The sequence below is a fragment of the Gopherus flavomarginatus genome, chromosome 1, assembly GCF_025201925.1.
Source record: "Gopherus flavomarginatus isolate rGopFla2 chromosome 1, rGopFla2.mat.asm, whole genome shotgun sequence".
NCBI classification, from domain to species: Eukaryota; Metazoa; Chordata; order Testudines; family Testudinidae; genus Gopherus; species Gopherus flavomarginatus.
Genome location: NC_066617.1, coordinates 46,580,151 through 46,607,511, shown reverse-complemented (window position 1 = coordinate 46,607,511; position 27,361 = coordinate 46,580,151). Strand labels below are relative to the sequence as shown.

The 27,361-nt window shown below is 41.8% G+C and overlaps 1 protein-coding gene across 1 annotated transcript in view; it reads right to left on the bottom strand.

The window, feature by feature from the left end:
• Window positions 1–4,498: 4,498 nt before the first annotated feature.
• Window positions 4,499–27,361, bottom strand: part of LOC127042848 (uncharacterized) — a 394,053-nt gene continuing 371,190 nt past the window's right edge. The window contains exon 2 of the mRNA XM_050936321.1: window positions 4,499–4,907. The gene's annotated coding sequence lies outside the window, so the exon portion shown is untranslated. The remainder of the gene's footprint in view (window positions 4,908–27,361) is intronic.

The following is a 27,361-nucleotide window of genomic DNA, read 5'->3' as shown; positions in this document are numbered from 1 at the left end:
CCTAACATATCCAATAGGGTTCGGTTGAACCTCTCTGGCTGAGGGTCACCTTGTGGGTGGTAAGGCGTTGTCCTCGACTTTTTAATACCTGCTATCCTCAGCACCTCCTTCAGAAGGTGACTCTCAAAATCTCATCCCTGATCTGAGTGTATCCGGGCTGGGAATCCATAAACTGAGAAATATTTTTCCCACAGTACTCGAGCGACAGTGGTGGCCCTCTGATCACGTGTGGGGTATGCCTGTGCATATCGCGTATAATGGTCAGTCACTACTAGAATGTTCCCAATATTCCTCTTGTCTACTTCTAAGGACAAGAAATCAATGCAAACCAGCTCCAGAGGTTTGTTGCTGGTGATGTTCTTCAGATATGCGGCCCTTGTGGGCAGAGTTTTCCTTTGAACACATCGAGCGCAGGTGTCACATTTTCTGCGAACATCTTCGGCCATCCGAGGCCAATAGAACCTACTGCGGATAAGTTCCAGGGTCCTCTCCATCCCTAAATGTCCAAAGTCATCATGCAGGGCCCTCATGGCCAGGGCTCTGTACTCTTTTGGAAGCACTAGTTGATTCCGTTGCTTTTGTAGAGGATCTGTGGTCACGCGGTGTAGCACTCCCTGAATCAGTTTCAGTTTGGTCCATTCTCTCAATAGTAGTTTACCCTCTGGGGTAGGTGGGACAACCGCAGCTGGGCCTCGCCCCTCTCTTTTGGCAAGTAGTGTATCACAAATGTCAACATCTTGCAGCTGGGCTTCCTGCCAGTCAGCTGCATTGAGCATGGGCAAGGGAGATTGGTCCAAAGCAATATAGTTCACTGAAGCAGAAGGCACGCATTCAGGGGGCAGGCCCAAAGCTTCAGCAACACATCCATGAAGGCTCTCAGGGGCCTCTGGCTCTCGGCGACTCACACTGCAGATAGCTCTCACGCCATCCGTGGGTATCACAGCGACATCAGGTGCCTGCGGACGTCTGGACAAGGCATCTGCATCTACATTGCTCCTCCCTGATCAGTATTGAATGCTGAACTCATAGCTAGCCAAGGCGGCCACCCATCTCTGGCCTGTAGCATCCAATTTAGCACTCGTTAACACATAGGTCAGTGGGTTGTTGTCTGTCCACACCTGGAACTGAGCACCGTACAAGTAGTCTCGAAATTTCTCAGTGATGGCCCATTTCAAGGCCAAGAACTCCAGCTTGTGGATGGGGTAGCGAGTTTCACTGTCAGACAGTCCTCGGCTGGCAAAGGCTACCGGTTTGCGTTTGCCTTCCACTTCCTGATACAGTACTGCTCCCAGACCCTCCAAACTGGCATCAGTATGCAGGATAAACGGTTTGCTTGGGTCAGCAAAGACTAGGATGGGAGCATGAGTTAGGCAAGTAATGATTTCCCGAAAAGCCCTCTCACATCTTTCATCCCACCGCGGCCCAAATGGTTCGAAGGGGCCATAGTGTCTCTGCAAAGGAGGCTTTGGAGGCCTCCGCTTATTCTGGGTCTTAGATTTGTTTTTGTTGGACTGGTATCCCCTGGTAAGATCATTCAGAGGTTTTACAATCGTAGCATAGTTCTTCACAAATCTGCGGTAGTAGCCACTAAATCCAAGAAACGTCTTGAGTTCTCTGTAGTTGCTGGGACGTGGCCAGGTAGTGAGTGCTTCTATTTTATCGGGGTCAGTACTCACACCCTCTTGGGACACGATGTGACCTACATACTTCACTGAGGTTTGGCAGAACTGGCATTTATCGATTGAAAGCTTCAAACCGTATGCCTCCAACCTATCGAGCACTTTAAGAAGTCTTTCTTCATGTTCCTCCAGGGTTCTTCCAAACACAATCAGGTCATCCAAGTAAACTAACACCTGCAGTAAATTCATGTCTCCCACGACTTTTTCCATAAGTCATTGAAATGTGGCAGGGGCCCCAGAAATCCCTTGTGGCATGCGTTCGAACTGGTAGAACCCTAACGGGCAGGTGAAGGCTGTCTTCTCCTTATCCTCTTCTCCCAGAGGGATCTGGTAGTATCCACTCCGAAGATCCAACACAGAGAACCACTGACTACCCAGCAAACAGTCCAAGGCATCTTGTACTCGAGGCATGGTGTATTGATCAACTGTAGTGCGCCTGTTTAGGGTGCGGTAGTCAATACACATCCGGATTTTTCCACTCTTCTTACGAACGACCACAATGGGTGAGGCATAGGGGCTTCATGACTCTGTGATGATACCATTCGCTATCAGCTCTTGAAGATGATGGCGCACGTCTTCCATCTCAGAGAGGGCAATCCTCCTAGACCTCTCCCTGAAGGGTCGGGGATCTTGTAGCCTGATATGGTGTTCCACTCCCTTTGCACATCCCACGTCCCACTCATGTAGTGAGAACACCTTGGATCTCTCGCAAAGCTTCTTCCTCAGGCGATCCTTCCACTCCTCAGACAGCGGTGAGTCCCCGAAGTCAAACTTCGCCAGATCTATCATTGGAACTTCAGCTTCACACTGGGGTCTCACAACGCTTTCAGGCTCAAAGATGTCTGCAATCTTCTGCCCTGGTTTTACAAACACATCACGGCGTGTTTCATTAGCAACCAGTATCGTCACCTCCTCCTGGGCTTCAACACGTAGGGTTATGACTCCACTGAGAACCAGCACTCCCTCTGGGAGCCCTCCCTTGGTTGGCTGCTCTACCACAGCTATTGTTCCCTTACTGCCTTTTAGGCAGGTACTCCTGACAATCACCTCTTTTTCTGACATGGCAGGCACCACTAAAGGGACCGGGCCCGCATACCTCAGTGCTCCTACTGGCAAATCAGGCATCACTTTTCTTGTGTCCTCAATTTTTCTGTAAGCCGCGGCACAGTGTGTGTGTATCACCAAGGTGTTCAAATATTGGTCTCCTGCTTGCTGTCTGCAGTAATCGGCCAGTATCCTAAAGAGGCTGGAGTTGGTCCCTATCAGCACAGACACATCAGAGGTCCCTTTCGGGTCAGGGCATATTAAGGCAGCGGTGTCTACCTCTTGCCTTACCCCAGCAACCTCCTCTGGGAATTCCAGGTGCATTATGACATACCCTTGATAGGGGTATTCATCCATGCTGAGGCCACACAGACCAATGCCAGTCAGTGGCTGTATGGGCAGGTGCCTAAGCATCTGTTGGTAGAATGACTGAAATATAATAGTCACTTGAGATCCAGTGTCAAGCACGGCTTTACACTCCGCCCCTTCAATCCTCACCATGACCTCTGCTCAAGGCCCTATCAGTCCTGCAGGGATCCCAGCTGGATGGTCTCTTCTGGGGGAATCTTCAAATCCTCTAGGCCTAGGTGGTCTCTGTCCGCGGACCTTCTGACAGCTACTGGATCTCTTCCAACTAATCCTCAGTTTTTCATACACTAAAGAGGGGTTCTCTTCCTTATGGCAGTTAGCAGCACTGTGCCCATCCTGACCACACAGGTAGCAAAAGAATTGTCCTTTCCCCATTCGGCGAGGTGGGACGGTGACTCTAGATACTGACTTCTCTATCGTCACAGTCTGAGGCTCCTTATTCTTAGCTTGGTCAATGATGTTTTGCAGCTCAGCTATCCGTTCTGTCAGGACTTGCATTTGTTTGGCAAGTTCCTCTGTGGTGCTCACCATCAGTACACTGGCCATTGGCGGTGGTGTCGTGCTGGCTGGTTCCAATGTTTGGGCTTCCCAACACTCGCTGGCCGCCTGCCTTTCTTCTTCTTCCCTGACCTCCTTTATCAGCTGGGAGTAACTTGGGGGATGTTCCTGCCATTCTCTTAGTCGGAGGTGAAGTAGGATCGGGTTCTGATACTGAGTCCCTCTTACAACTTGAGCCAGTCTGGTCTGATCCATCTGCTCAGCAGTCACTGCTCCCCTCATAACAGCTCTCTGAAGTAGTCTCTCCAGCCTCTGTATATAGGCTGAAATTTTCTCACCCCTTTGCTGTTGGGAATTAATGAATTTACAATAACTGTCCTCAGGGCCCTCTACGCTCCCAAAGGTATTATCAAGGGCCTCTAGGCAGTCCTTCACACTGACCTCATGGTCAATGAGCTTCAGGGTGCGAATTACATCTAATGCTGGGCCACTAAGGCTCTCTATTAGACATCGTCACTTTTCTACATCGGGTACGGCGCAATCCCGCAGCATTTCAGTAGTATGCTCCGACCAGAGTTCAAACTCCTCTTCCCCATCAAATAACCTTAACTTACGACAAGAGTTCGACGTAGCATAGGCCAACACAATCTTTTCCAATATATGCCCCAGTGCGTTTGCCCAATCATAGGCTGAATCTGCCGCCCCTGAGCTAGAGGCTACAGGACTGGAGCCCAACAAACCCGACATATTAGCCATTATACAAACAGTAGTTTCCTCAAAATATAAACACAATTATTTCCCATTACAGTGGAACACTCAACAGGTGCTTGCGAGGGATACTGACCCAGGCATCCCGGACGAGCCCCCAAAAATGTAACCCTTCTGCCCCTCCGAGTTGGCAGCAACAAGGGCCAGGTTCAGTATCCAGGGGTTCCGTTTCAGTAACACAATGCATAACCGGCTCGAGCCCCCACCCAGTGACCTGGGACACTCACATACCACACCCCCCTGGGCGCCTCTAGGAGGCAATACTTCCCCTCTCGCAAGCACGGAGTCTGAGTGTAGCAAAATCTTTTTAATAAAGGAAGGAATTAATGCGGCATCCCATTGGAGAAACACCACAAACAGGGTTATAACACAAACCATAAACAAAAACCCACCTCCAAGTACGTTTGGCACTGTCCTTTTTCCCCTTAGGGTTTTAAGTCCAATCACCTCAAAGTCCAACAACCCAAAAGTCTCTGGTCAATGCCACCCCAGAGTTCGAGAGTTTATCTGTAGAGGTCCCTCCCCCCCAGCCTGGATAGAAAGGGGCACCTTACGTGGTCCGGGGCCAACTGCCCTGCCACTCCGTGGGTTCTGCTTCCGCCTTCTCCACGAACTGCTCCGCTTTACCAGCCGCTCCACGCTGCTCCTCCAGCCGTCCTCAGAAACTGCTCCGCTCCACCAGCTGCTCTGCTCCATGAGCTGCTCCAGTTCTCTCTGCAAACTGCTCGGCTCCGCTCGCTCTGTGGGCCGCTCCACCCGTCCCACAGCTACTCCGCTCTGTCAGCCGCTCTGCTGCCACCAGCTGTCCCGTGATCCGCTCCAGCCGGCCCCACAACTGCTCCACTCCGCCAGCCCCTCTGTTCCACAGCATATCTTCAGGATCCCCCACTAGTTAGCACAGTACTCAGTGCTCTCAGCTCTTTAGTGATTTCAACTCTTAGTGAGCTCAGCTCTTAGTCGGGGAGCCCCAATGCAAGTGCACCATTAGCCCAAAGTGATTTCAGCTCAGTAATCTGTATTTAAACTCTTAAGGGAATAAAAAAATCAACTCTGATATTCCACAGTGGAGAGAGGAGAGGGTGCAACTGGTACTTCTGGCTCCACAAGGAGACTGCACCACCAGGCACAAATACCTGTCCCCAACCTCTCTCAATTCTCTGGGTTTTGGAACCCATGTCTAGCCAGTACCACCCAACTGAGGGTGAGCAATTTGTCACCAAGCAGTCCCACAGCTTGGGAGTCTGGGATAGGGTAGGCGTGCCTATGCAAATACACTCTCTGAAATTCTTTCCACCAGATGTCAGTGTAGAGCTTATCCTGACTCTGCTTACACTAGCATGAATATAAACAGCAATGTAGCTGCAATAGCACAAGCCATGGCAGCGGAGGCATGGCTGAGCAAAGCCAAATATATACCCACCAGTCTGGGGCACGTTTGTACTTGACACATCTCAGCTGTTGCCTCTGCTGCTGCTACCAGTGCTACTGATTTTACCCTGCTATTTATATTCATGCTAGCTAAATGAAAGCTAGTATGAGAACATGTGAACAAGCAAAGGAATCACACCCCTAGCTAATAATATAGACATAGCCAAAAATGCCTGCATCTCAGAATGCCTAATCTGCATGCAGAATTAACATCATTGCATGCACAAATCCTCAATTGCAAATGTATGAATATTTTCATATGCATTTGTGGTAACCATGTATGCAAATTAGCTGCAGAGTTGCACACTTATTCTTTTTTTGCATGAGCAATTGTGCAAATACAATTCTAAAAAATCATACCCCACAATATTCAGATACCCATTTACTTCACTCGCCTCTAAAAAATGGCCATTTCTTGGGTGGGACACAAAATAAACAAATCTCAACTGTGGCTGGAACTGAATGCTGTGGAGTTCCTCAAAAATGCAACCTTTCACTCTATGGGCTCCCTTCTGTTGGTGGAATTGTAGCCAATTAATGAGCTGTCAATCCAACCTGGGCAGTGTGTGCATTTAATCTCTCTTTTCCTCATTTATCCATCTGTACATAATTATCTTTAAGGTGTTGTGAGGATAAATTCATAAATGCCTGCAGGCACCCAGATACCACAGCGATGAGGGCCATCTTTACTTAGCTTTAACATACAAACAGATTAGAGTTATATACTATATAGGAGCAGAGATATTCATATGAGAGAGAGAGAGAGAGAGAGAGATTGATTTAATGCAGTGGATTTAGTTTAGCTACTATGTGAATGAATCACTGGCCATCTGCTATTTCTCTTCAGGTTTTTTTTCTTTTAGTCAGTGGTTTACAAAATGTTGCCTCATTCTTCAAAAAGCAGGATCTTTATAGTCCAGTAATATTCATGTTTCATTTACTGTGCCTGTTCTTCTCATGTAACCACTCACCCTTAACCCATGCATTCTTTACATCTTTATTTTAATGGCAGCATTAAATAATACTATGACACAGCCTCATGTATACATGGAACATGCTAGGGGAAATTTCTTTTAGACATTGAGATTACTATATAACATTACAGTGGCAAGAAAGACACTCTTATCTGGCCTATCACAATAAATATATTCCACCAGCGACACTTAGACTCTTAAGCCGGACTACAGGAAAATACAGATAGTTATCAAATTACAGCTAAGCTACTATTACAAAACCATTGCTTCCATAACTAAGGGCATATTCTTGTATCCAACAACAAAACTAAGTAGACATTGTAACACTATATGGAATAGTACAGTACAATACAATATAGAATAAAATACAACACCACTGTGTTGGTGATATAGAAAAAGATTAGAGACAGGGAGAATCAGAACATTTCACTGTAAATATTCTGTCTATAAACACTTTTAAAAAGCATCATGATTGCTTGTGCTATAGTTAAGATTCCAAAATGGTTTCTATCATTGTCCTGTTTTGATTTACTCATAACTTTCAAAAAGATTCTCCTTTTGGACTGAAACGTTCGATATTTTTGTTTAATATAAATAATATAAGATTTGACCTTTCCGTGTATTGTTGCCTAATAGCAATTGTCTCGTCTTTCTCCTTTCTGACTTCTATTCAGGCATGACCTAAAACAGTGGTTCTCAACCAGGGGCACGCGAACCCTTAAGGGTACCCAGAATTCTTCCAGCGGGTACATCCACTCATCTAGATATCTTCCTAGTTTTACAACAGGCTACATAAAAAGCACTAGCAAACTCAGTAGAAACTAAAATTTCATACAGACAATGACTTGTTTATACTGCTCTATATACTATACACTGAAATGTAACTACAATATTAATATTCCAATTGATTTATTTTACAATTATATGGTAAAAATGACAAAAGTAAATACTTTTTTCAGTAAGTGTCCTGTGACACTTTTGTATTTTTTGTCCGATTCTGTAAGCAAGTAGTTTTTAAATTAGGTGAAACTTGGGGGGGTACGCAAGACCAATCAGATTCCTGCAAGGGGTCTGGAAAGGTTGAGAACCACTGAAATAATATTCAGTAGCATATCTTTGTACAATGAAATTGTAAATATGTACACTGACTTTTGGGATTATGCACACTGAATATTAAACATACCTCTGACGTTGTCCAGGCCAGGAATGAAGAATAACTTCTAAGAATATTTATATACACTTATCAGTATGGTTCTTCTGAGGACAAAAACCCCCAGCTCCAGATACTGCTACTTTTCCGCATGTTGCAGAATTACTTAAGTACCTATAATATCAGGGGACAATAGCCTTTACATCTCTATCTTGTTCAGTTGTAACATACTTCCACTTTGCCCTGTCACCTTTTCTTGCAATCACACTTTAAATCTTTCTTCAAAATTATTCCGTAGTGAAGTTTTTCAAGCACTTCAGCATATTATCAATGGCATAGATCACAGTAGTTTTAGACAGAGACAAATCATCTGAATCTACTCCATTTCCTACTTTTATCTCTTGACACCCCCTTCCGAAGGTATATCTGTCATTTAGCTGGATTTGGTTTTAGTGTAATTTCTGTTGCTGGTGGAGAGTGTCCATACAGAGCCACACTGGGACTGAATATGCTTCTCATTCACATTCAGGTTGTCTGTAAGCCTGGGAAACAAGGAACTCAATTCGGGAAAGGAGCTTGCAGCCCTGCGTAATTACTCATTGCGCTTCCACTGCCTATTGCAGTTGGCATGTAAATCTTTTAGAGCGGGGACCCTGGGCCTGATTCTGCTCTTACACAACCTTTACACTTGTGTAAATCCACTGACTTCAGCTGAGAGTCTCCTGATTTACATCACTGTGAATCAGACTAGACTCATGCCAATTGTCTTTTACTACTTCTGTAAAGTGCCTCGCCTAACTGTGGATGCTGTAAAAGTTATTAATAATATTCAATAACAGTTGAGAAAGCCCAGAGGCATTTTAATATGATGAAGCCATTAAAGAATTGGCACCAGTGTCTGTGTTTTCATGGCAGCAATTTGAAAGAGTCCTCCTGTCAGGGTTCCTTCCCCACTCTGAACTCTAGGGTACAGATGTGGGGACCCTCATGAAAGCCCCCTGAGTTTATTTCTACCAGCTTAGGTTAAAACTTGGTATGCTGCCAACACCAAGTGATTTAACAAGAAACAGGGAAAGTACCACTTGGAGTTCCTCTTCCCCCAAAATATCCCCCCAAACCCTTACACCCCCTTTCCTGGGGAGGCTTGAGAGCAATATCCTAACCAATTGGTTACAAAGTGATCAAAGACCCAAACCCTGAGTCTTTGGACAATGGAAAAATCAGTCAGGCTCTTAAAAGAAGGATTTTATTAAAAGGAAAATGTAAAAGTCATCTCCGTAAAATCAGGATGGAAAATAACTTTACAGGGTAATCAGATTCAAAGAGCCCAGAGGAACCCCCTCCAGCCTTAGCTTCAAAGTTACAACAAAACAGGGATAAACTTCCCTCTAGCAAAGGTAAAATTCACAAGTTGAGAAAACAAAGATAAACTAACATGCCTTGCCTGGCTGTCAGGGCCGGCTCTACAGTTTTCGCCGCCCCAAGCAGTGCACCGAATTGCCGCCGCGGACGGCGGGAGCAGTCCATGTGCCCTTAGGGCGGCAGGCGCTTTTCCGTGGCGGCGGCAATTCGGCAGCAGCTTCTATGTTTAGCTGAAGCCGCCGTGGACAGCTAAACATAGAAGCTGCTGCCGAATTGCCGCCGCCACAGAAACGCGCCTGCCACCCTAAGGGCACACGGACTGCCTCCGCTGTCCGTGGCGGCAATTCGGAGCACTGCTTGGGGGCAAAACAACAGGAACTACAGCCCCTTGCAGTTTGCCGCCTCAAGCACCAGCTTGGAATGCTGGTGCCTGGAGCCGGCCCTGCTGGCTGTTCGGAAGACTTGTTCAGAAGGATTTAGAGAACATAGATAGATGTCCTGTCCGTCTTAGTCCCAAGATCAAACACCACCAAAACAAAAAGCACAAACAAAAGCCTCCCCCTCACCCAAGATTTGAAAGTATCTTGTCCCCTTATTGGTCCTTTGGGTCAGGTGTCAGCCAGGTTACCTGAGCTTCTTAACCCTTTACAGGTAAAAGGATTTTGGTGCCTCTGGTGAGGAGGGATTTTATAGTATTGTATACAGGAGGGTTGTTACCCTTCCCTTTATAGTTATGACACTTACCTTTTTTGTATCATATAAACTGAGGTCTGATGCTGGAATCTTTTAATTGACTTCAGTGAGATTTGCATCAGGCCCTTGTTGCACTATGTTGAAACAATGTTTTGTTGCAGGAAACTTGAATCCCGATTTTGGACCATTACACAGGTGCTCATTTTCATGAAGTTGCTGCCTTTTAATTCTGGTGGAACTGAGAACAGAATTTGGCTCTCATTTTTTGCGTGCACTCTAGAAGCCAGTCAGAAAGTTTTCATAATAAAATGTTGTGTAATGCTATTGTATGGAAGAGTAATTAAATAATGTGATAACATCTATAAGATCTCATTCTATATAACTGAGTAAGCATGCAGATTTCATTCATTAATATATGAAGGAAGCTTATATAACTATAAAGGGTGTTTTCTCAGACTATATATGCATGCAGTAATTGCTCATTTATCATAGGACTAACTGCAAGACCTTTCGATAACTCTGTTCAATGGGAAATTAGTGTTACATGTAATCCCAAAAGTTCTCACAACATAACATATATTATCTTGCACAATAATAAGCACTCCATTACTAAGTGTACTTACTAAATGTACTTATTGTGGGCCACCACTATGCTTTATCGTGCACTTACATTATCTATTTCTGATCCTACAAAATATATCCCGCATTATATTTTCCCTGTGAAGAGCATACCCCATGGGCAAGTCCACACATAGGGGAAAATAAAACCTTCACTTTATATACAAATAGATCATTAAGGAATCTAGAAAATGTACCCTGTTTCATTAGTACTTGATGGAGTGCTTTTCTAGGTGCTTTTCTATGATTTTTAAAAGAAAGACTAATTGAGAAGAGCATTACATCTGGCTCTGAGTTTAGTAACTCCTATGAGTTAATAACTACGCATTATATAGTGCATACATAATTAACGTGAATAGACCTTCTGCAAAGCCAGTTTAGGCACCATGATAACTGAATCTCAGTTAAGAATTGATTCTATTCAAATGTAACAACAATATGAATCAGTACTTCAGTATGCAGTTAGCAGCAACCATACCCAAAGGAAAATATCTTTATTGGAACACTAGCATAGTCTTTATACCTTTCAGCATATATTACAGCAGTTTTAGACAGTTTCAGCATAATCCTGTGCTTTTTCAAACTGGATAGACATTTGCCTGTTAAAACTGGTGCCAGGTACAAGTGTTAAGATTCTTGTGTTAAATATTAATTCCCCTTGTCTTTGGTGTTGTGGGGGGGAAACTCTGCTCCTGTGGAAGTCAGTAGAAGAGATCCCTTTTCCTTAATAAGACCAGGACTTCACTCTTGTTCATTGTTCTCACATATTTTAAATGGACTCTTTGGGCAAAATTTTTAAAGGTGTTTAGGTGCCAACTCCCATTGAGTTAGGCACCTAAATACCTTTAAAAACCTGTCCCTTTGTGTATAAATTCCTTATATTTTCATTTTCCAAGATTTGGGGAAGGAGGGGAATTCTCAGTTTGACTTATGCCAGTTAAAAAACAGAATGGAACCATCATATTTTTTAAAACACCAAAATTAAGTAAGCACATACTTAATAACTATAACCCTGTTCTTCAGTTTATTCTCCTTTCACTTCCATTGTTTGTTACTCTCAATCATTGCAACGTGTCTAAAATTAGATGGCAAGTTCTTTAAGGCAGGGACAATGTTATGCATATTTAATTGTTCTGTAAAGAAGGTAGCTCATTTTGGGGCACTGTAAAATAGTAATCATAAAAATAATCTTTCATTTCAAATACTTTAACATAGTGTGAAAGAAGGCGATCTTCCTTTTTCAGAAAGATTGTATTTATTGCTTATCTGTGGCTTTTGTCTCGTTTTAAAAAATTGTTTTCTTTAGTAAGGGATATTAAAGTTCTTTTTATGTTTTTACAGACAACTTAGTCTTCCACTTCAAAACTGAGTAAGAATGGAAGGCAAAGCCTACATAAAAACTACAAGAATACAAGTTTTCTGGCATGAAGGACTTAAAGCATCATCTCTTGTCACTTTATATTAAGAGGCAATTCCCACATATTTCAAAACGATATGTAACTTCGTCCCACAGATGAACAGGGCTGTTCCATATGATGAGAGGCAGTCTGGCTTTCAGAATCACATTCTAGAGAAAGGGTTCAAATCTTGCTCACTGTTGTACTGTTCAGAACATGATTTTGTGTATCTCTGTGAGCAGGAGTGAGGAGTCCCTTTGACATGAAAAGCACATTAAAGAACCATTTCATTCATACAACCTGGAAACACAAACTAGTTCAATTTACACTTCTTGGGTTTGCATGCCAAGCTGTGTTAGCAGCAAACAGCATTTACTTTACTCAATGGGCATGATCCAAAGTCCAGTTAAGTTAATGGAAAAACTCACATTGACTTCAATGGGCTTTGGGAGGCCCAACTCTAGAACTGGATGAATACCTAAATACGTTTCTTCACATAGTCATTACAAAACAACAACAACAACAAAGACCTGCATTTACTTTACCTGGCTCTTTTTATATTCATTTCTCAGTAATATTCTAAACTCAGCTTCAGGCAGGAATATTAACCAAAACTGCAAACCTTAAGTGAATGTTAGATAATAAAGCAAAACAAATTTTGAACTTGTAAGCACCAGAAAACTGTTACCAAGTTCCACTCATCCAGTTAGGGAACAGAAACAATATCATGTAATCAACATGTTCAGTCAAAACCAGTCAGTGCAGCTCAAGTTTTAAATACCTTCAGTAAGATGCTCTTGAATAATATACAGATAAAGAATTATTCATATAAGTCATTCGGTCAATAATTTTGAAATTATTCACAAAAATCTATTTTAAAGTAAATAATACACAACTTTCAGGCAATTTGACCAGAAAAAAATTCTAAATTAGTCAGATTATTCACTGGGAATTAGTTGCTCAGCTCTATTAAACAAATTCTTGATAGGTAAGCTTAAAGAAGGCTGTAAATATTCCTTTGTAAATATGAAACAAACTAGCGGGGGAAAGAATTAGTTGTAGTGGATGGCCAAATTATGAAGCATCCATAATTATTCTGTTATTCTGTTAAGAAATGTCAAAGGCCTATGAAGGGCTTTATTTTTATGTATTAATTGATTATAAGGATGATTGCTTTGTAAGGAAATTAAAGTTTATTTTAAATATAAAATACTTACTTATAAAATAACTTTTTAAGAGGTAACTCCCCAGTAAAGTTACCCATTAATTAATTGGTAACTCCCTTGCATTTTGCCTCAGGCTGTTACACTCATAGATGTTACACCTTAAATCTACCCAAGAAACTGTCTCCTCTTGTTTTGAAAAGGGAAGTCAGCAGATATTCTTGGGTTGGGCTCTGAGAGATGGTGTCATTGTCACGTGCAAAGAGCCTGCATTACATCTTACAGAATTATAACACTGACAGACCCCCGGTCATTGGGATCAAACTTGGGAGGTCTAAAACTTAGTGTAGGAGCTTCTGCTATGTAAGCTAAAAGCCACGTGGGTCTTAGCCAAGGCTGTAGCAGATTCATCAATCTCTAGCTAGGCTAGGTGTCACCAGAGGGGGAAAGAGAGCCACACTAAGCAGGCCTGGGTTACACAATGCATTTGGATTCACCAGCTGAGTGAAGAAAATGCTTGTGTTCCAACCTCTTCTAATATGCAGATTCAGTGATCCAAAGGAACATGCTCATTGCTATCCAGCTGGATGTTTACGATAAAATCTGTCTGTTTCATAGCTAATCTTAAATCATATTACATGTTAAAATCATGGAACGTTTATCACATCTTTATGAAGAGGAAATTTGAAATGGATCGCCTCAATATTTGCTGATTGCTATGAGTAAAAAATTACTACTTCTTCAAAAGAGCCGAATATCTCAGTTGTGGGGCTTATTTTCTCAAACAGTGATGGCTTTCGGCCAGGTCCACACAAGGATTTAGGCACCGAAAGGCCAGATTTGGGCACCTAGGTCCCATTTTTAGACACCACTGCAATGCAGAAAACCCCCTTTTGGCTGCCACTTAACCTTGCTGGTGCCTAAACTCACTCGGGACATAATATTTGGCTATAAAAGTCCTCTAGGTGCCTATGTTTCTGCCTCTGGGTGTACACACTGCTACCTCCGGCAGACACTTGGATGCCTGTCTTGCATCTAAGCCCCAGTATGATCCTCAAATCAGGGAAAGATAGATGTTGCCTTGCATGTAAGGTCCAGTCCAGTAAGTGTGCTCAGAGAATACCATATAAAATAGCAAGAAGACGTCCCTTTGTGGACCTGTGCCTTTATGTCATTTTGAATATAAGGGCTTCTTAAACTTTTCCATATTGTTCGCCACATTTCAATAGGGAGATTGTCTTGTGGGCCATTTACCTGCCATTCATGATCATATAGCATCTCTGCGGTAATAGCTTTTATTGAAAAATAATATTAGGAAAGCATTTAATTGTTTTAGCTGCTTTTTAATGCAGTCTATCAGGTGGAAACCAGGAGGATGAGACACCACTATGGCCCAACTCAGGATAGCATTTAAACACGTGCTTAACCCTCCTTATTTTGGACACTCTTCAGGAACTGCAAATTACTTCACTTAGGAAGGAAAAATCAAATGCACAACTATAGAATGAAAATAACTGGCTAGGCAATAGTACTGCTGAAAAGGATCTGGGGGTTATAGTGATCACAAATTGAATATGAGTCACCATTATAATGCAGTTGTGAAAAGGCATTTTGGGATGAACTAACAGAGTTGTCATATGTAAGATACAGGAGGTAATTGTCCAGTTCTACTCAGCACTGCTGAGGCCTCAGCTGGAGTACTGTGTCCAGTTCTGAGTGCCAAACTTTAGGGAAGATTTGGACAAATGGGAGAGAGTCCAGAGACAGGCAGCAAATATTATCAAAAGGTTAGAAAACCTGACTTATGAGGAAAGGTTAAAAAATCTGGGCGTGCTCAGTCTTGAGAAATGAAGATTGAGGGAGGACCTGATAACAGTGTTTAAATATGTTAAGGGCTGTTCTAAAAAGGAAGGTGATCAATTGTTCTCCATGTCCACTGAAGGGAGGACAAGAAGTAATGGGCTTAATATACAGCAAGGGAGATTTAGGTTAGACATTAAGGAAAGCTTTCTAACGATAGGGCAGTTAAGATCTGGAATAGGCTTTCAAGGGAGATTGTAGAATCTTCATGACTGGAGGCTTTTAAGAACAGGTTGGACAAATACCTGTCAAAGTCTAGGTTTACTTGGTCCTGTCACAGTGCTGGGGGCTGGGCTTGATGACCTCTCAAGGTCCTTTCTAGCCATACAGTCTCATAATTCTTTGTGCTTAACTTTAAGGATATATTTTAAGTATCAGTGAGCCATAAGCAATTTGCCTAAAGCCATGGAGGGAGTTAGTGTTGGAGAGAAAAGAATTCAATAGATCTTCACATCAGGTTTGTGTGCCCCCAACTAGGCTCTCAGGGCCAGAGCCTCAGCTGTGGTGAAGAGCCTGGTTCTAACCAAGAGTATGTGTACATTGCAATTACGGGGTGTGAGTGCATCTTGTGTAGACATACCCAAATTAGCTTTAATCTAGCTAGTTTGGGTAGCAGAGCCATAAAGCCATAGCAGCATAGCTTGTCGCTTAGGTTCCAAGTGGGCTTGTACAGCCCATGCTACCACAGCTTCATTGCCCCAGTACCTGAGCCAGCTCAGTTAAAGCTAGCCCGGTTATGCCTACTTGAGTTTCAGTCACATCCCGCGATTAAGGTTTCGACATACCCTGTGTCAACAGAGCCATGCTGATTTACACCAGCAGAGGCGCTGGCTTTCTCAGACTCATTTTAGGCACCCAAGTATGAAATTTTGGCCTATGTGGTTTATAAAAAATCCACTGAAGCAGTTAAAGTCAGACCCTTGTTTAATCCATTATTTCATGCTGTTGAGCTGTGCCTCTGGTGGCCCAAGCTGCTAGCTCAGTTGCAGATAGCTGGTTGGTAGGAAATAGTTATGACCTTGTGCGATCAGCAGTAGACAAGCACTGCACTTTATTGCTGTGAACTGCTCTGTGGTCTTCAACCAAAATCAAGGTATCAATGGCTATAGTTTTAGAGGGGGCCATAGTCCTCTCCTGGGTTGCTAGGAGGTTGCTTCCGTTTGTCATATCCAGCATTTCATTCAAACATGCCTCACACAGATTCATAAGCTTTAAATTAACTGTTTCTTTTTCTTGTGTGTTTCATACATTGAAACTAGTAACTAGTGTCCTTTAGGGAAAACTGGTGAAACTTGCACTCCTAGAGATTAGTTTGCAGCAGTTACAGCTCAAGGCTCTCATTATAAGGAAAATACTTAGAAACATACTAAAAAAAAAAAAAAGCTGAGGTGTTCTCCTGTACATTTCTAGGTTCCTGAAATTGGGAGATAGGAGAAGGGGGAAAGGCCATGAGCTCCAGAGGCTTGCAAAAGGCCAATTCCAACCTAATTCCCACAATGTATGAAACACACAAGAAAAAGAAATAGTTGATTTAACGCTTATGAATCTGTGTGAGGCATGTTTGAATGAAATGCTGGATATGACAAATGGAAACATCTGCTTTGAATCGTAATACACAAGAAAGAATCACAAGGTCAAACCATAAGATTTCCATACAGGAATTGTTCAGTGGAGTATTACACTGCTTGTCATGCCTTCCACACAGAATAAAACAAAATGGTTTGTATAACTAATACCATCCACATAAAACATGTGCTCTGTGCAGCCTGGCATGCGTCCTTTCCCTATTACCTCCCTTTACCGCATTTATCACCCCCACGCCCATTCTTATAAGATTTTTAACAGTGAAACAAAAAAGGACAAAAGTATGAACTTGTTAGAGGAATTAGGAAATGTTGTTATCAATTTAAACCAGAAAAATGTATTTTCCCTGTCTGCAATACATATTTAATTATTCTCGAGAATAGAGAAGAGCAAAGAGACATGACACGTTGGAGTCTGTTTCTTTTGGAAAGTACTTTCAAGTAGGTTAAATCTCATATGATTTGGCAGAATCGTTTATTTTTTTCTTTACTTAGTGGAGAAGAGAAGAATTTAAACACTCTAGGTGTATAAGACTCACAATAGGCTACAGAAAGTAGGTTAGAGTAACACTGGGATTGCAGGATTTCATCCACCTTCTTTTTCCAATTAATTTTCCAAGCTTTTCAATACCAGTTGCTGCCTTGTAAATTCTTGTTCAAATTCTTGTTAGTTCTTCATGCCCCTTGCATTATATAACTTTCTCATCTACTCCTACATACTGGGCTTGAGATTCTGATTTCATTTAAATTAATTTTATGTCAAGGTAACTGCAACATATTTTAATATTAATAGTTTGTATTTATATAGCACTTTCCATTCCATGCAAGGATCTCAACATGCTATACAATTACTAGTGTATTCAAACTCCCCAAACTCCTGTATTGTATTATCACCCCCATTTTACAAATGGGAAAACTGAGCACAAAGGTTAAGAACCAACTATTTCCACATTGGTGCTTTACTATAGACACTCAAGTTTGAACACTTTGGCCTTAAGTGACTTGCCCACAGTGACAGAGGAAAGCTGACACAGAGCTGTGATGACAATCCAGATCTCTAGACTCTCAAGTCTGTGATTTAGCCACAAGATCATATTTAAAGAAAAGCAAACAGGAAATTCTATCATAGTGCTCTTTATTAGAACAGCAGCTAGACATCTACTCCATCTATATATCTATCTATCTTTCTCTCTTTATCTTCAAACTTTTTTCACTGTAGTTTTAAAGCTTTCACAAACAATATAACTATGCATAACACTTGACACTTTCATCTACAAAACAGTTCACAGGCATAAGAACCAAGCATTTCAAATATGACTAGTGATTTGGGTGTGTGGAGGGGGGTAGGATTCAATCTGAGATACTTGAAGCACAGTCACTGGCTTCCTCCAGGCCCTGGGGGTGCTCAACTCCCAAGTCTGCCCCAGGCCCCACCCCCACCCGACCCCTTTTCCTAAACTCCCATCCCTGCCCTGCCTTTAACCACTCCCACTCCTCCCTCACCCCTCTAGTGCCTACTACATGCCGCAGAACAGCTGATCACATCAGGTGGGAGGCACTGGGAGGGAGGAGAGGAGCTGGCTGCCGGAGGCTATTAAGCATCCACTAATTTTTTTCATGGGTGCTCCAGCTCTGGCCTAAAACACTAAAAGTAAGTCATATCTAAATTGTAGATGGGGTGCAGGGGATAAAGCATCCGAATGACTTTTCTAAGGTCACAGGGGGAAATTAATGTCAGATCTGAGAGTAGAATGTAGTTCACTGCCTTCCAGGCCTGTGCTTAGATCACTCTTATTTTCAATACTTAAACAATATGGTTGTTCAAAATAAAGTAACCATGAAGGGCTGCATTTCATAGAGATTCAGGTCCTCAGGTAATAAGATGCAGAACTTTATCTGATTTCAACAGCTTTGTACCTGAATAGATGTAAGAAACTATTATTGTTATAATTAATTGTCTGCTGACTGTGCTCTTGGCATGTGCAGACATAAATATGATCCCTGCCTCAAGGATCAGTTCACACACATACAAACAGTTCAGACATGTATAGAATGAGGGGATGAATGTGAGGGGGATTAGGAGATATTGTTTTTAAGGTTTTCTGGAAGAAGTGTGCTCTGAGGGGTTACCTGAAGGAGGAAAAGGAAGCCATTTGATGCATAAGAAAGGGGAGGCTTCCGTGTATAAAAGCCAGGAGGGAAGCAGGAGTCAAGATGAATACAAGACAAATAACACTAATGGAGCAAGATATAAAACTTAACTCCTGACTGATTATGGTAATTAAAGAGCTCATGGCACTTTCCAAAAAGCAAGAGTTAGGATGTTAATCTTGTTGTCCTGCCCTGTTCTGATTTGACTAGTTGCAGGCTCCTGTAATTTCAGTTACTACACATTGAAATGAACCCATCAGCTCATTATGGGCACTTCGTTAATTCCCATGGCAACATCCAGCCAACCAAGGGGTCCAGAATCCCTTCAACTCAGGAAAGGGACTTACTACCATAGATCAGAGGGAGCAAAAGGCCATGTGGTGGTTGGTGCAGCAGACAGGAGTGGTAGCCTGGCTAGGAGCTGATTGCAGAGAGAAAGCTGAGTAGCTTGGGTGCCAGGACTGAAAAGCTGAGAACCAGGTTAAAAAATGGCTCATTGCTGGCAAAGGGGTTAGTAGCAATCACAACAGGTGGTTACGTGGGAACAGCCTGCACATGGGGCAGTCAGGTCTGAGCTAGAAAGGCAAAAGGACTGGGCTCTGGCTGGGGGAGCTGCAGGCCAGTGTGTGACTGCCTGCAGGAGAGCAGTGGCCTGGGGTGAGTAATTTTGGCACCAGGCTGAAGAGGCCCCACCTCCTTACCTTACTCAAAGGTATCAGGGGGTGAGTTAGGGACTATTTGTTTATCTTGTCTACACATAAGAACTGTACTGCTGTAACTATACCAGTATAGTTAAATCAATACAACCCCCTTAGGGTGAATGCAGTTATGCTAGTATAAATGTGCATTTAGCTATTGTCCTAGATCCCTTTATACTGGTACAAGTGCATCTACACTAGGGCTTATGCTGGGATAAACATAGCAGTAGAAAAACCACTACCCTAACTGACATAGTTATACTGGTGTGGGAACTAGTCCATAAAGCAATCATTAATTGCACCATTTATTGCTGGCAGCCCTAGTAAAGCCTTAGTCACTGTTTGTCAGGTTCTGTATTTATGGGGAAACATCAAGGGCTAGAGATTGAAGGGCCCACTACTTGGTACTCCTGCAGCACTTGCCTCTGAGCATGTAGGTCACCCAGCACACTACCAGCCATCTACAGGAACGGTGTACCACAGACACCACTCACAGCGGCTCCCTGCAGTGGGGTCAGTTACAATAAATCTTCATTTCCTGTCCTGAACTCCTGTGTAATGTTGTACAGTGTTAAACAGCTGGCACATTCCATCCTAGAGGTGGCTGTATTTCAGCAATGGGTGAAATAATTCCTTTATTTAGTATAAAGTGCCTTGAGATTTGGGGGGATGAAAGGTATAAGGTATTAATAGTGTTCTCTTTGCCTTTGCCATCCACACTCATGTAATGTAGCTCTTGTTATGATAGTTAACCCTTTTTGACCCAAGCAGTTAGACAAAATTCGGGGTCCTACAGGTTGCTTCAATTAGGAGGAGAAACTGATGATGGCACCAGGCATCTTTGATACAATTCTGTGTATTTACAAAGAATGTACAAAATACCATTTCGCGGAACATAGGAAGAATCAAAAAGGAGGAGACTGTTTCTTTGCTCACAGTTCCAAGCTCCTTTCCAGCCAGCACTTAGCCCAAAAGCTCTCTTTCTCTAGCCTTTCCTCAAAGCCTCATTCTAGACCCAGTGCTGCTCTTGAGTGTGTCCTTGGTTCTCTGCTGCTTTTCTCTCCCCTTCTCTGGTGTTTCTCCTGCTTTTCTCTCTCTCTCTCTCACACACACACACACACACACACACACACACACACACCTCTCTCCTAAAATAATAGTGAAACCCCTTCACCTATCCATGCCTTTCGTGTGCCTTTGTTTTGAGTGGTGATATGTGCCTGTGTTATGAGTGGAGGCTTTCTGGTTCCGTAAAAAAGCTTAATTATTTCTTACATTTTTCCCAGATGAGGGCTGGATGTTACACCCAGCACTTTCAATGAGGTTTAACCCAACCGATAACAAAACCAAGAGGGCTCTAAGGAGCAGGAAATTCTCATGACATAACAAGGATGAGAGCTCTCTCGAGTGGAACAGTAGAAAGCTAGTTGCCATGGCAGCTGTGAATCACCTTAAGCCATAGTCACTTAAAAAAGTTAAAAATGACAACATGTCCTTCATTGTAACCCAGGTACTTATAGAAATAGGACAGCTGCAATGAACTCTGTTGACCATCTGTGGGTGTCCACTGGGGAATTACTTTTGCCTTTAGTTAAAGTAACATACTACAGAGTGAATTGGCTTTTGGCTCTTCTCTGTTGAGAGGAAATTCACATGTAGGAAGGAGAGTTCGGTGGCATAGCCAAGATTTACAGTCTCTTTTATGTCTTCCTGAGCCTTGTGCAGCACAGAAGGCCCGAGGCCTTTTCTGGCATAAAGAGTCTAAAATATGTAAAGAGCGTGTATGTGACGGTAGCTTCTGGGAATGGTTTCAGCACTTTGTGTTTTCTACTTTTTTTGTGCTTGTTCATCAAAGGGTAAACATTTCAAGCTAAATTATTCAGAAGGGATTTAAGACGTGTTTTCCTAAAGTTCTGCTGAATACAAATGTGAAGAGAGAGAAAAATATATCAAATGTCCTGCTTTGTTTGCGTGTTTGTGTTCACTGGTTAAATTGCAATTTTTGAGGAAGGGGATTGTGTAGCTGTATAGAGTAGCTCACCACCCCTTGAGATGGAACAGAATCTTCCCAGGAGGCCACTGCTGCTTTGGTTTGAGAGAGGCTACATCATAGATGGGAAAAGAAAATGATGGGCAGGATCTGGGGCCACATTAGAATCACTGGTGGCTCCATTACTAAGCCTGGTAGAGTTGGAGTGTTTCATCAACAAAGATGGGGGCAAAAAGTAATGTTTACAATATGGTAGTAAGGAGAAAAGTGGTGTAGCTGGGCAATAACTTACCAGCATCACAATACAGACCGAAATGTTAGTAGTAAACACTCCTGTGAACGAAATCTTCCCTAGAAGGGGCTCCCAGGGAAATTGCTTCTGGAAATTTATTTTTATTGGGTCTTTTTATTGGTGTGATTTAAATCTAAAAGGATACTACCAAGTGCTAGGATTCTCTATGCTTCTGTGTGCACAGTCCCCTCCGCCCCTGCCCCCAAACACACATATACAGACACAAATAGAAAAACATATCTACTTCCCGACACTGTGAAAAATAGGAGAAACCCCAGAAAAGACTCCTGAACCCATGGGAGTAGATAGCAGATCCAATGCATCAGGCCTGCTAAGCCCCACTAATGAGATGCTGGGAGTTCCAGGTTCCTGATAGATTACCTCCTACAGTGCTACAAAGATAGTCACTTCCCACTGCCAGCACTCCAGGGATGAGCTCCTAAAGGGTGAAGCCTTCCCTGGTTTCTTCCAGGGGACCAGCCATCTCTTCCTGCCTATTTCACAGCACTATAAAGGTTCAGAATTTAAAATACCCGAGGTCTATAAGGTTGCTTATTACTAAGGGAGGTGAATGGGAAAAGTGTAGATTCTCCTCTTTATAGCTCAGAAAGGGAGCAAGAATATTATGGGATTCTTGTGACTGTGCACAGGAGCATAAAGAAGAATAAATTTCTTGGGTCTGGGCATGCAGGGCTAAATTAATGCTATATCTCACTCCCCCCCTAAAACAAGTGGGCAGAAAAAGAGCGGAGCCTGGGCTCCATTTCCCCATCGCGTGCTAACATAACTGAGCCAGGGCAGGGGGCTATAAACCAGCAACAAATTATGAACTCTCTGGGATGTTCTGGGGCTACCATCTTTTATAATAGACTGTGTCGTAAATAGTGACATAATCTGTCCTTAGGGATTCATGGGAAGAGCTGGATCAGTTTGCTGCACTATTCTGACACAGTTTAACCTCTAATTTTGTTTTCCTCAACTGTCGGCTTAGCTTAGGCCCCAGTTCAGCAAGGCACTTGAGAACATGCCTAACTTTAAGCAGATGAGTAGCCCTATTGACTTCAGTGGAGCTGCTCATTAGAGCGGACTGGAAGATGACAATTCTGTTTTGTGGCAGCTGTTGAACATTTGACATTTATTTTTGTTGCACACTGGAACAAAACCAAAAGCTTTTGAACATTTTCATGAGAGCAGAATTTCTGGTTTTGGATCAGAAGTAGTGGTGAGTGGCTCTATTCATACATCCTGCTGATTAGGGCACTCTTGTAGGAGGGGGGAAACCCTGGTTCAAGTTCATGTTCTGCAATGAAAATCTCTGCTTTGAAACAGGCAGAGCAGGAATTTGATGCACTGTTTTCTACGTCTGGGACCAGTATGCTACCACAAGGCTACAGAGCGTAGCTGCTGGAGCTAGAGATGCTGCAGCACCCCTTGGTGTGAAGTGGATTCCATTAGCTACAGGGTTTACAGTTTGGTTCAATGACTCTCAGCCTCCCCACTATACAAATTGTTCCAGCACCCCGCTACAGAGAGTGTCTTGCTAAAGCTTCTTGACACTCTCTGTAGTAGGGGTGCTGGAACAATTTGGGGAAACTGATTCATCTCTCTGAAATGCTTCTGCAAAATCTCTTCTAGTCAAAAAAGTTCTGACCAGCTCTACTGCTCGTGCTTAAAGATAGGCACATGCTTAAATATCTTGCTAAATTGGGAGCTTTAAAATTAAAATGTCATAACTTTCTCTCAATGTGTGACTAAGTGAAAAATTGTAATTACACATTAACAAACAGTTTTCATCTGTGAGACAAAGTGGCTGAGGTATTATCTTTTATTAGTCCAACTACTGTTGGTGAGAGGCAAACTTTTGAGATTACTTAGAGCTCTTCTTTGGGAAGCTTGAAAGCTTGTCTCTCTGACCAAGAGAAGCTGGGCCAATAACAGATATTGCCTCACCCACCTTGTCTCTGATATCCAGAGACCAAACACAGGTACAATATGACTGCAGAAAACTTTTCATCAGTGACAATCATACTTAAATCCTTGCCTGATGTCTCAGGTCTACTCTGAAATCATTCTAGCAGCTATTCCCTCAAGTATGAGCTACCTCCCTATGGGTGTTTTAGTATGTCCATATATAGGACCATCTTCTGCTCCCATTTATACCTCATTGAAATCATCCGTTGAACCCAGTTGATAATTCAGGTGTGTACAGATCTGGGGTTTTGGTTTAGGAATTAATACAGACAAACAGTCTAACAAGAGGCAATGTTCCCCACAAGATTCCTCATTGAAGTCAATGAGGTTCCAAATTACAAGAGCAGAATATAGGCCATTTAATGTAAATAGATATTTTTATTGTAATAAGCAGAGCCTGGGATATCTCAGAGCTTTGGGCCTGGGTACTACAGTGACTGGAACTAAGTACATACAAGATATAGACAATAGACCTCTTTTTACTTTCTCAATATAAAATTGGATTTATTGTTTGTTCACTACTTTTTCCTCCAGGTAACAGTCATTCAAAAGCGTATGTTACAAAGAAATGTGCTCTTATGAAAACAGGTTTCTTTTCATAGCTATAGAAAAAGCACTGTTTTTCATCTCAGATCTTAACTTGTAATCATAGAACACTGGCTTCTGCTACACTGTTTCTTGTAATTTAAACAGATGCGTCCAAATCAAACCCAACATACGGTGTGGCGATGTATCACAATGCAATATGCAGCAGGTATGATAAACAATATTTTAACATTTGTGATAGCTGGTGTTATAAAAGCAAGAAACTATTTTTTTTTCAAGTAAAGGGGCCAGTTTTGAGAATTCCTTTTAACATTTGGGTTAAATAATTTGTACTTGTATTTCACTCTTCTGTTGCCAATTCTGTAAATTATTTAAGCAAAACATTTTAAAAGAGGGAGTAATATAATTTGTACTTGTATTTCTCTATGAAATTTGTATTCTCTATGAAATACAAGCAGATCTTATAATAAATTACAGTCCCAAATGCCTGCGAGGAAGAACTGTTCACTCCTACCTGAGATGTTCTTATGTCCATCATTCAAATTGAGATGAAAAGATATTTACATGATGTAGAAATCTATTTTTGCTAGACAATTAAATGTCTTTCTTATGACTGCTACGTTTTTTCAAAAGTTGACAATACTATAGCAGAAGCAGAAGGGGACAATTCATGAGAAGGGAGCCATATAATACTCAATAGCTCTTGGCATTCCCAAATTCTTTATCAAGCTTATATCTCACTCTAATAGGAAACATAAAACAAAATGTATAAGAGAAGAGCACATTTCATTACAAAGAACTGAGGGGGGCTGTGCTGGGTATTCAGTACCTTGTTAACACGATGTTAAAATAGAAACATCAACAGTAAATTTTCATTACATGTCAGTAATATCAAACATTTCCAGTTGGGATGAACTGAGACCAGATGTCACAGAACTATCAAAAGGAAAACCCCCTGAAGTGCTTTTCTGATATTTTGAGTTTGTATTCGTGCATTCTTCTGTTGCCAGCTCTATACATTTTTTAAGCAGAACATTTTAAAAAAGGAGGTGGCATCGAAAATCAGGTACACTGTGTAGTGAAATAAAGAGCCACTGTTGCCACTCTAGATCACTCAGTCAATTTGTATTCTGTAATGCAGTTGATGGAAGCATCTCATATATTGCCAATAATGATAACAAACAAAAACTAGATTTTGAACAGAATAAAAGTGAGTAAAAAGGAAATTAATGAGTGAAACCACAGTCTTGTTTTTAACAGAGTTCAAGGACACTTCTAAGACCCAAGCGTAGGTAATTCCATAGATGGGAAATACAGCAAGTGAAAAGACTCAGCATCAAATAAGAGACCAAGTGTAAGGTACTTTTAAAGATCTTGTTTAGGCAGAAGAGATTTCTCAAGGACAAACATTCTCAGCAAATTACTCAAACAACCTGGATAATGACAATGAAATTAATAAAACGTTAAATCAATATATTGTCAAACCAGTAGTGAGTCAGGTTAGTTCATAAACTTAAGGGATGTCTTTTGCAAACAGAATCTAAATTGCATTCACAATATATGTGTATGCCAGTAGGGAATTGTACACAGAATAAGTGTGTGTTCACTGAAACTAGCTAATTGTGAATACAAAAAAAAAATCACCTCTTTGTATCTGTATATTGCATGGGAGCTAGTTAGGCCCCTTCTATTTAAAAATGTGGCCCAAAGGAAAGAGTTTGGATACTGTGTATTGCTAATAACTGAAAAAGGTGCATTGAAGCTTGCATAACCAGCTGTAGCAGAAGAAGTCACACAGATGCCTGCAAGCAACTGACAACAACAAATGAGAACAATGAACTGTGAAAAATAGTTCAAAGTTCTCTTTCTAAATGCCTGGTTCTTGGTATCCTGATGCAAGTATAGCTGCAGCGACCAGGATGAAAGGATTGCTCTACTAATGCAAAATTACAAGGCCAAATTCTGTCCTTCCTTAAACAGAGCAATAAGCTTTCATAAGCCCCTGATTCAGCGAACCACTTAAGCATGTGCTTAAATTAAGTACATTTTAAGTGCCTTGCTGAATCAGGGCCTGAATATGGGCAGAATTTGTATTTTATTTCTGGAAACCTTGTCTATTTTTTAACTGAGTTAATGTAGTTTCAAATACTTACCCCTGCACCTGAGTCCTATGCCAATATTTTTGCTTTTAAAGCCAAATTTATTTATTTATTTATTTTTCAAAATCTGTTCCTCTATTCTGTTGCTGGGAGAGAAGACATTCCAACCACAGAGAAAAAGACTGACTGAGGGCCAGGTTGAAAACCACTTATTCACAGTGACGAGCAGTTACTCATCCAAGTAGTCCCACTGTTTGCTGGGGAATAACCGCTCACCAATGAAAGAGAGTCACAGTCAGGCCCTAACTGATTAGATGAGAATACAGTGAAACTGACTATGCACAAAGTGCCATCAACTGCACAAGTAAATAAACTGAAAAACAGGGAAAAGTCTGAGTTCTTTAAAAAGTTTCCGTTACAATAATCTTAGGTAATACTTGAAATGATAGGACATACAATCAGTTTAGGATTCACTTATGTCTGAACATCTGTATCACTTTAATCAAACATATATATATATATATATATATATATATATATACCTTTTTCAATTTAAACTTGTTTAAATTGATTTTCTTATTGCACTTACTCACGCTCTGTAGCCAGAGTCAAGGGTACATATAATGCCTGGTTTTCAAACCTAAGTGAAATTTAGACTTTGCTCCTTACCCAGTTATTTATCTATCACCAACAGTGTATTGTTAGCCCAAGATTTGTTGGGCATAATAGATCCACAGGCATTAAAATCCCCAGGATTATAAATCATTCAAATTCAATTAATTCAAATATGAAGTTGATTGACGTTTTTGTGTACAATGGTGTGGCAGTAAAACAAACAGAGCTACAAAGTTTGTCTCTATTTGAACTTTCCCAAAGTTTGAAGGTGTTCAGATGAGATGCAAATTGGTTTGCCCTCATAGTCTATACTGCAATTAGACACCCATGACTGGTCTTTGCCAACTGATTAGAGCAAAGGGGCTGTTGAATTGTGGTGTAGCTCAAGCACTGTGAACCCAAGTCCGCTGTCT